The sequence below is a fragment of the Dipodomys spectabilis genome, unplaced genomic scaffold (assembly GCF_019054845.1).
Source record: "Dipodomys spectabilis isolate Male_0828 unplaced genomic scaffold, ASM1905484v1 ptg000002l, whole genome shotgun sequence".
Lineage (NCBI taxonomy): Eukaryota > Metazoa > Chordata > Mammalia > Rodentia > Heteromyidae > Dipodomys > Dipodomys spectabilis.
The window spans coordinates 51722911-51733919 of record NW_024870679.1 but is presented as its reverse complement, the minus strand read 5'-3'; the positions used below and the strand labels follow the sequence as shown (position 1 = coordinate 51733919).

Here is an 11009-nt window from a genome sequence, read left to right as displayed (position 1 = left end):
TACTCTGGATGCTGAGATCTGAGGATCACAGTTCAAAGCCAGCCTGGGCAGGAAAGTCCATGAGGCTTTTATCTCCAATAAACCACTAGAAAACCAGAAGTGGCACTGTGGCTCAAGTGGTAGAGCGCTCAAGAGCACAGGGACAGCGCCCAAGCCCAGAGTTCACTCCCCACAACAACAACAAGAAGCTGTGTATAATTTGCAAAAGTCATGCACCTGTATTTCTTAATTTTTTTTTTTTTTTGCCGGTTGTGGACCTGAACTCTAGGCCTAAGCTCTGTCCCTCAGCTCTTCAGCTCAAGGTGAGCGCTCTACCACTTGAACCACAGCGCTACTTCCAGCTTTTTCTGTTTATGTGGTGCTGAGGAATCGAACCCAGGACCTCAGGCTTGCAAGGCAAGCACTCTACCACTGAGCCACCTTCCCAGCCCCCTGTATTTCTTAATTTTATTGTTAAGTTTAGCTGTACAAAGAGGTCAGACTTCCATAGTCAGGTTGTAGTACAATGCATGTTGATCAATGTCACCCCTCCATGTTCTCCCCTAATTTTCCCTCTCCTATCCTTACCCTCAATTCTGTAGCTCAATATTTTACATAATGTACAGTGAATATAATGATTGCATTTGTTCATCCTTCCTCCCTCCATATGCCCCCTTTTGCCCTTCCCCTCAAAACATACTTGTACTTCCTGTTTTTGTTTTTTTTTGGGGGGAGGGGGTAAAGGGGAGAGGTTGGTGCCTGTCCTGGGGCTTGAACTCAGGGCCTGGGGAGCTGTCCCTGAGCTATTTTTCTCAAGGAGAAAACTCTACCACTTGAGCAACAGCTCCACTTTTAGCTTTGTTTTTTTTCTCTCTCTCTCCAAATATTTCTTTATTGAGTTTAAGTAACTACATCTGTTTCACAATACTGTGGCACAGTTATACTGAGCTAAGACCACAAACACATTTTAAACTTCCCAGTGGTGGGGCTGGGAAGATGGCTCAGTGGTAGAGTGCTTGCCTTGCATGCATGAGGCCCTGTGTTCGATTCCTCAGCACCACATAAGCAGAAAAAGCCGGAAGTGGGGCTGAGGCTCAAGTGGTTGAGTGCTAGTCTACAGCTGAAGAGCTGAGGGACAGTGCCCGGCCCAGAGTTCAGGCCCCACGACCGACAAAAATAAAATAAATAAATAAATAAACTTCCCAGTGGTAATCATCATCATCTTAATCTGCAAAGTTTATGAAATCTACAACTTCAACAATAAGACTATATCTTCCAAATCAGTGTTATGTACTTTTCTTTCCTTTTGCTTAGTATCAGCTGTTTCCTCTCTCTCTCTCATTCCTTCCCTCCCATCACCACTCCTGAATTGCTTAGTTCACTTTCATCAATGTCCAGTGCAGTTGATGGACCCCTCTGCTATAATTTTTCACATTTTCCACTGATTGTATGTCATCCTCCCAGCACCTCTCAGACGTGCATGTGTATATACCATATATGAAGTAGAGAATATGGAGTCATCTGAAAATGCTAAGACAAATTAAGAAGACGTCCTTTGTTTCCTTGTCTTTGGGGTTCTTTGCAGTCTGTATGTTATTTAATGCACATATGTAGAGGTGCTTGAGTATTACAATTTGGTGTTATTTTTCCAAGACTGACTTCTTTTCGTTTTACTGTGTATGGGTATCTTGTGTCCTGTTTACTTTGTCATATCTTGTTGCATTTTGAATCTAACATGTGCATATCAGGGAGGTTATATGGTGTATGTCTCTCATCATGCCTTATCTTGCTCAACATTTGTTCTCGTTCCATCCATTTCCCTGTGAATGCCATTATTTTGTCCTTAATGGCTGTGAAGAATTTCATTGTATATAGGTACCTCAATTTTTAGATCCTTTATCTGTAGTGGGGCATCTGGGTTGTTTAACATCTAGCTTTTTTGGTGGCTAACTGGAGATAAGCGTCTCACAGATTTTCCTAGCTATGCTGGCTTTGAACCATGATCCTCAGATCTCAGCCTCCTCGGTAACTAAGATTACAGGTGTCAGCCACTGGCACTTGACTTCCTGGTATTCATTTTGATAAACTGTTCATTAGTTGTTTGGAGGAGTTATATCTTTGAACTCTTCCCCTAAGTATACCATCTTTTGGTCAGTTTGTCACACAGCTATTCAATTAAGGATTTTTTTTTTTGGGGGGGGGGTTGGTTGTAGGGCCTGAACTCTGGGCCTGGACGCTGTTCCTCAGCTCTTTAGCTCAAAGCTAGCACTCTACCACTTGAGCCACAGTGCCACTTCTGGCTTTTTCTGCTTATGTGGTGCCGAGGAATCGAACCCAGGGCCTCATGCATGTGAGGCAAGCACTCTACCACTGAGCCACCTTCCCAGCCTCTAAATTACATATTTTTTAGATGTGAAATAGTTTCTGCCAGTTTGGATGACAGGTATCTTTCCTTGATAAGAGTATGCAAGACAAAGGGTTGTCCAGGTATATCACTATCTTTTCCCACACCTGTCTCCCCATCTTTCCTCTTGTCCCTCAATACTTTTTTTTTTTTGCCAGTCCTGGGCTTGAACTCTAGGTCTGGGCGCTGTTCCTCAGCTCTTCAGCTCAAGGCAAGCACTCTACCACCTGAGCCACAGCGCCACTTCTGGCTTTTTCTGCTTATGTGGTGCTGAGGAATCGAACCCAGGGCCTCATGGATGCAAGGCAAGCACTCTACCACTGAGCCACCTTCCCAGCCCCTCCCTCAATACTTTTGCCTGTCTGGTGGCTACACATATCTATTACTCCCTACTCTCTTTTATGTGTAGTGTCTCCATACTACATGGTATGACATGTTACACCCTATCCTAATAAGGATACGTAGGGGCTGGGAAAGTAGCTTAGTGGTAGAGTGCTTGCCTATCATGCATGAAGCCCTGGCTTCAATTTCTTAGTACCACATAAACAGAAAAGGCCAGAAGTGGTGTTGTGGCTCAAGTAAGTAGAGTGCTAGCCTTGAGCAAAAAGAAGCTCAGGAACAGACCAGGGGCCAGTGGCTCACTCCTGTAATCCTAGCTACTCAGGAGGCTGAGATCTGAGGATCACGGTTCAAAGCCAGCTCGGGCAAGAAAGTCTGTGAGAGTTGGGAAGGTGGCTCAGTGGTAGAGTGCTTGCCTTGCATGCCTAAGGCTCTGGGTTCGATTCCTCAGCACCACATAAGCAAAAAGAAAAAAAGCTGCAAGTGGCGCTGTGGATCAAGTGGTAGAACGCTAGCTTTGAGCTGAAGAGCTGACGGACAGTGCCCAGGCCCAGAGTTCAGGCCCCACAACTGGACCTCCCCCCAAAAAAACAAAACCAAAAACATTTTGGGCTGGGAAGATGGCTCAGTGGTAGAGCGCTTGCCTTGCATGCATGAGGCCCTGGGTTCGATTCCCCAGCATCACATAAGCAAAAAAAAAAAAAAAGCCGGAAATGGTAGAGCACTAGCCTTGAGCTGAAGAGCTGAGGGACAGCGCCCAAGCCCAGAGTTCAGGCCCCACGACCAGTCCCCAAAAAAGAAAGTCTGTGAGACTCTTTTTTTTTTTTTTTTTTTTAGTCTGTGAGACTCTTATCTCCAATAAACAACTAGAAAACCGGAAGTGGCGCTGTGGCTCAAGTGGTAGAGCACTTGCCTTGACCTGAAGAGCACAGGGACAGCGCCCAAGCTCAGAGTTCAAGTCCCACAACAGACAAAAAAAAATGTGAAATTTATGTAATCGCTTAATCTCAATTTTAATTATTTTTTTTAAAAAAAAAAAAAGTGAAGGACTGAGAAGGTAGCTCAGTGGTAGAGTACTTGCCTTGTACGAATAAGGCCCTGGGTTCCATTCCTCAGCACCATGTATGCAGAAAAAGCTGGAAGTAGCACTGTGGTCAAAGTGGTAAAGCGCTAGCCTTGAGCTAAAGAGCTGAGGGACAGTGTCCAGGCCTAGAGTTCAGGCCCCACAACAGACAAAAAAAATAAAAGTGAAGATCATAAAAGGCAGTTCTCAAAAGAGCAAAGTGACTATAAAAAGTTATTCAAACATACTAAAAATCAAAGAAATGTAAATCACTTTTACCACCAGATTACTGTCAGACTGGGCTAGAGGTTCAGCTCAGTAGTAGATTGCTTACATAGTATGCACAAGACCTTGGTTTTAACCCTCATACTGCAAAAAGATTTTTTTTTTAAATCAAGTATAAGAGCCGAGCGCTGGTGGCTTACGCCTGTAATCCTAGCTACTCAGGAGGCTGAGATCTGAGGATCTCGGTTCAAAGCCAGCCCGAGCAGGAAAGACTGTGAGACTCCTATCTCCAATAAACCACCAGAAAACCGGAAGTGGCGTTGTAGCTCAAGTGGTAGAGCGCTCGCCTTAAGCTGAAGAGCTGAGGGACAGCACCCAGGACCCAGAGTTCAAGCCCCACGACTGACAAAAAAAAAATTGTTTAGGGACAGTGTCCAGACCCTTAGTGTAAGCCCCATAACCAACATAAATAAATGAAATATATAATTGATAAAAGTGTAACTGCTAAAATTTAAAAAAAATTTTTTTTGGTTGGTTGTGGGGCTTGAACTCTGGGCTTGGGCACTGTCCCTCAGCTCTTCAGCTCAAGGGGAGCACACACTACCACTTGAGCCACAGCGCCACTTCTGGTTTTCAAGTGGTTTACTGGAGATCAGAGTCTCACAGACTTTCCTGCCGGGGCTGGCTTTGAACCATAATCCACAGATCTCAGCCTCCTGAGTAGCTAGGATTACAGTAAAATTAAAAATTTACACTCACTTTTCTTCTGACATAATAATTTTATTTTATATTTTGTCGGTCACAGGGCTTGAACTCTGGGCCTGGATGCTGTCGCTCCGCTCTACAGCTCATGGCCAGCACTTTACCACTTGAGCCACAGAACCATTTCTGGTTTTCTGGTGGTTTTTTGGAGATAAATAGTTTCATGGACTTTCTTGCTTGAGCTGGCTTTGATCAGTGATCCTCAGATCTCAGCCTCCTGAGTAGCTAGGATTACAGGCTTGACTCACCTGGGCTTGGCTCTGACATAATAATTTTAAGGAATTTAATCTAAGGAAATAATAGGTAAGTGACACAGATGTTTAATCTTTAGAAGAGAGGAAAATTACCAAAGTATTCATAAAAGGATAACTAGCAAAATAAATGATTGTGCATCCATATCATAAAATCCATAGTCAAAACAAAGATAGATATGTATTATAATGTCCATGATAATGTTGTTAAATGAGGAGAAATATATAAAACTGTGGTTTACCAAAAAGTGTTTGGTATTAGCTGTGTTCAGTTTATTTAGTTCCAAGGATCAAAGTCCTAGGGCTCTAAAGGCCAGAAACTGGTTTCTGTTCCTGGATAGTGGTTATGCAAGACAAAGGAGTTGTTGATCATGAGCCTGTGGGAGTGGGGATATTTTTTTCTTCAGTTCTGTCTCAATCAGGGCAGACTTAGGAGCTAGATCTCTACATTACAGCCTGCATTTTGGTTAAAACCCCAGGTATATTATTAGTGCTCCTAATAGGATAAAAAGGTGACTTCTCTAAGAGTGCTGGGTTTTAAGAGCCTTCTTTCCTTTTTCTAGGGACTCCATCAGATAAACTTTGCCTATAAAGGTGTTGTCTGTGTGGTTTTTTTTTTTTTTTTTTTTTAGTTAAAATGCAACTATAGTTAAATTGTTTGGTCTGGCTGTGTTCTTGTCCAGTTGGAAGAAAGATATTTGAGACCATTCCTGAAGTACAAAAAAATCATTTGAGACTCCTAAAAATCAAACAGCCAGTGCTTGATAACATTCACTTCACATAGCCTAGGCTTCCAGTAAGACCTTATTAAGTCAAATAGCTTCTCCATTCGATAAAATCACTGGGGATCAGAGCAAGGACAGACCAAAATTTTATTCCTTAAATGACCAATTAGTATCTAATGAGAACTCTGGAACTCTTGCTAGCCCTACCTGGAAACCTTCTTGCAATTGAAGCAAAAAATTCAGTTTACAACTCTTGATTATTAAAAAGATACTCCAAGGGCTGGAAAGGTGGCTCAGTGGTAGAGTGCTTGCCTTGTATACATGAGGCCCTGGGTTCGATTCCTCAGCACCACATAAGTAGAAAAAGCCAAAAGTGGCACTGTGGTTCAAGTGGTAGAGTGCTAGCCTTGAGCTGAAGAGCTGAGGGACAGTGCCCAGGCCCAGAGTTCAGGCCCCACGACTTGCAAAAAAAAAGATTTTCCAGTGCAAATCCCCAGGGCCTACAGAGGCAGCTTAGTGGTAGAGAGTGTACTTAGTATGCAGGATGAAGGGAGATTGCTGTAGTTGTGATTAAATAAGTGGTGGGACATTTGTCTAGCAAGCTCAACGCTGAGTTCAAACTCCAGTAATACCAAAAGCAAAAACAAAAATTAAAAATTTGCCGGGCACCAATGACTTATGCCTGTTATCCTAACTACTCAGGACGCTGAGATCTCAGGATCACAGTTCAAGCCATGACCACCACCACCAACAACAACAAAAAGACACGTTGGCAGTTTTAATTATTTTTTATCAGTGGTGGGGCTTGAACCCTGGGCCTGGGCACTGTCCCTTAGCTCTTCAGCTTAAGGTTAGCACTCTACCACTAGAGCTACAGCACCACTTCTGGTTTTCTGGTAGTTAATTGGCGATAAAGAGTCTCACAGATTTTCCTGGCTGGCTGGCTTTGAACAGCAATCCTCAGATCTCAGCTTCCTGAGTAGATATGATTACAATCATGAGCCATCAGTGGTGCCTGGCTGAAAGCTTGGTTTTCAAGATTTATTTTGTATATAATTACATTAAGCAATTTAGCTTTAATGGTTTATAGGTTTAATTTTAATTTTTTAAAAAGTTTATGACTGTGTGCTATTAGATTAGCAGGGTTCCTAATATTAAAATAATCACTGTCTTAGGACTTCTACCTAAAGCTCATTTATTGACTTACCCTACTTGTTATACCTTGTTAGACGTGAAGAAGAGACTTGAGCTGTTAATGAGTCAGGTAACTGTCTCCAATTGCAAATTAGGGCCAGAGGCAAGTACTGCTTTAAGTCAAGGCCAGATAATGTCAAAGGAAACTATGAGGTAATGTTTGATGCTCCCTTGCTCAGAGAAAAAAGTGGAGGGAGAACTGAGTCACTATCCTAAGGTGTAAATAAAATAGGTATGTAAAGGCAAAAGGAATGCCTTGGTAGCAGTCAGGATTATATTCATGGAGGCTATTGTTTTGTATATAGCAATTTTCAATAGCTCATCAGCAAGAGTAGTAATCATTAACAAGGAAAAACATTTTCAGGAAACAGAATTCTGGGCAACTTTTAAAAATATTAGCTCGAATTAGAAATAAATCATATTAAATTAATGAACCAAACAAATTAAGCCAGTCTTGGGAATCCTCAAGAATGCTTTTCTAGCGGAAGCCATGCGCTAATGGCTTAGATTTGAGGATTGTAGCTCAAAGCCAGACCAGTCAGAAAAGTTCATGAGACTTGTATCTCCAGTTAACCACCAGAAAACTGGAAGTAGAATTACAGCTCAAAGTTGTAGAGCACCTTTAGCAAAAGAGCTCAGAGACAGCACCCAGAACCTGACTTCAAGCCCCATGACAGACAAAGCAAAAAAATGTTTTTCCAAGATAGACAAGGTTGGTGATGTATGGCTATAATCCCAGTACTTACTAGCCTGAAGCAGGAGAATCCTAAATTCCAGGGCCAGCCTAAGATATCTAGTGAGACTCTGTCTCAAAAACAAAAACCTGATATTTCTATTCAAAACTTAATTTCTTTCTTTCTTTTTTTTTTGGGTCCGGTCATGGGGCCTGAACTCTGGGCCTGGGTGCTGTACTTCAGCTCTTTAGCTCAAGGCTAGCACTCTACCACTTGAGCCACAGCGCCACTTCCAGCTTTTTTCTTTTTTCTTATGTGGTGCTGAGGAATCGAACCCTGGGCCTCATGCACGCAAGGCAAGCACTCTACCACTGAGCCACCTTCCCAGCCCCAAAACTTAATTTCTTTCTATATACCTCTACTCAGTCTTACTCCTTGTGATCTTTTGGGATTGATCGTCCTTCTTTTCTTTTTTCTTTTTTTTTTGGATGTGGGTAATGGGGCTTGAGCTCTGGGCCGGGGCACTGTCCCTGCGCTCTTCAGCTGAAGGCTAGTGCTCTACCATTGAACCACAGTGCCACTTCCTAATTTCTGGTGGTTTACTAAAGAGTCTCAAAGACTTTTCTGCCAGGGCTGGCTTTGAATTGCATTCCTCAAATCTCAGCCTCCTGAGTAGTTAGGATTACAAGCATGAACCATGGTACCCATTCTTTTTTTAATTCAAGCCCCAGTATTAATACACAAACACACATACACACACACACACACACACACACACACAAAGTGGACTGTGAATTCACTTGGCTTGGTCAGACTATGCTGAGGCACAACTCCAAGAAGCACAAATCACAGAGAATTCACTGTATTATATTTGCATATTGTACAACTGATGGTTCTGCTACCTAGGATGAAATCAGCTTCAAATAACCATTAAGAATGGTCTTAAACAATTTAATTCTTTGGGCATTAAGTGGCTTATCTAAGTAATCATTAAGTAATCATTGTTTTATTTTTATTTTTAGATGCCAGGGATCAAACCCAGAACCTCACATGGTAGGCAGCGCTCTACCACTGAGCCTCCATTTACCATTATATTTAACCACAAATCTGCTTCTTTACAGTATTTCCTGTCACTGGAAATCAAGGAATTATAAATATACTTTCTTCTCAACCTAAATCTAATTAATCCTAAAGCCTGTAGAAGTATTCCTGTATTTCTTTCCTTCTCTCTCAGTTTCCAGTGTCACATTACATTCCCTCAATTGGTCTCTCTAATCAATGTTCATCCATCACACAATTGCCAAAGTTATCTTCCTAAAATACAATTCAAGTAATTTCTAGCATACATCCTAAATTTACTACCACAAAGATAAACACAAAGGATCCTTTAATACTCCTATAAACAAATGTGAACACAATGGGATTTGTATAAAAATAGTTCAGTCCTTCCTCCCTAGTGATTCTGAAATCTTCACTGTCCTCAAGGGAGATTCCACAATCACTTTTTACAGAGTAATTTCTTCTTCCTCCTTTCCTTTTTCCCTGACTGGGGATCAAATTCAGAGCCTAATTTGAGACATGAGCTACATCCCCAACCTCTGCTTTCTTTTTTTCCTTTTTCCTTTCAACTTATTTCTATGGGGTAGATTATTAATTCTCACCCCCAACCCCTGCTTGTGGGACTTGAATTTTGGGTCAGGGTACTGTCTCTGAGCTCTTTAACTCAAGGCAAAAACTCTACCACTTGAGCCACAGCTCCACTCCTGGTTTTCTGGTGGTTAATTGGAGATGAGAGACTCATGGACTTTCCTGCCCTGGCTGGCTTTGAACAGTGATCCTCAGATCTCAGCATAATGAGTAGCTAGGATTATAGGCATGAGCCATGGTCTCACCAGCTAATTCTTGGTTCTTAAATGAAACAAACATAAATATCTAGCCAGTACTTTGGCACATGGTAGATATAAGTAGATGGTAATTTTTTTTCTAATTTATGTAGGAATGTTCAGGCTATCCATAACAATATTCATCTTCATTAATATTACTAATATATGTTTTATATATATAATTATATATATATTATTGCTATTACTACTACCACGGCTATTACAACGCTGGGGATTGAACCCAGTGTCTTACTCAGACAAGGCAAACACTCTACCACCAAACTATATCACAGTCTCAAAGTTCAGAGTATGGTAATGGATAGTTATAGGCTTTGGGTTGTAACTCAGTAGTATAGTACCAACATGTGCAACACCTAGGGTTCATTCTCCAGAACTCCAAAAAAAAAAAAATTTAAAAGCTCTGAACTTATAAGACTATCCCTGCTTCCACAAGAGAGAAATGACAAATAATTGTATGACCTCAGATGGAAAAGAAAAAAAACCAACACTAGTTGTTAGAGATGATACATACCACAAAATTGAGATGTTCAGCCAGCATGACAAAGCACTTTTCTTTTTTCTTTTTCTTTTTTGCCCGTCATGGGGCCTGAACTCTGGGTCTGGGCGCTGTCCCTCAGCTCTTCAGCTCAAGGCTAGCGCTCTACCACTGGAGCCACAGCGCCACTTCGGCTTTTTCTGTTTATGTGGTGCTGAGGAATTGAACCCAGGGCCTCAAGCTTGCAAGGCAAGCACTCTACCGCTGAACTACCTTCCCAGCCCCTGCTTTTCTATTTCTTATCCTACAATAAGGACCAACTGAGTTCAGGAGAGAGACAAAATACTATTTATTAAATACTCACCAAAGTCTCACCAAGGTCCTACTGTATATCAAATTATATCAAATGCTGTAGTGTGACTTGAGGTCTTAGAGGTGAATGTGACACAAATCCAATCATGCAGAAAGTCTGGGGGAGAGAGCAGACATGTAATCAAAGTACCTCAAGTGCACTCTCTTTTTCTCTCTCTCTCCCTTATGGCTGGGCTGGTTACTGCTTGAGCACAAAGGAGGGGGATGGTCAATGGCCACGAGATTCAATTCAGTAACACGAGGAATTCTGGGTATAAATCAAAGTCTGGAACTTTAGAGAAAGTAATGTTTTAGCTGAGACTTTGAGCCACCTAGGAAGGAATGGGTTCCCTGAACTGGAACAAAAGCCGACAGGCTTCTGTTTAGGCTCTGTTCAGGGTGGTTGTGATGAGGATAATAAAAGTTTAAAAAGGAGTTAATTATAGCTACTAGTTAACATTTCTAATGCACAGTAAGAACTAGGTATTGTGCTAAATCAGCCACGTAAATTATTTTTTAATGACTTAAGGATTAGTATTATTCCTATTCACAGGTGAGAAAAGTAAACCTTAACAAACACAATGAAAGCCAGGAGCTATGTAACTCAGGAAGCGGGCTTGCAGGGCCCGTTTTTAAAACCACAAATCAGAGGAGTGACGGGAT

General features: G+C 41.8%; 1 long non-coding RNA gene across 1 annotated transcript in view; it reads left to right on the top strand.

Moving 5' to 3' along the window:
* Positions 1 to 11009, top strand: part of LOC122108037 — a 277692-nt gene that overhangs the window by 57210 nt on the left and 209473 nt on the right. The window contains exon 2 of the long non-coding RNA XR_006147454.1: positions 6272 to 6276. This is a non-coding gene — a long non-coding RNA (uncharacterized LOC122108037). The remainder of the gene's footprint in view (positions 1 to 6271; positions 6277 to 11009) is intronic.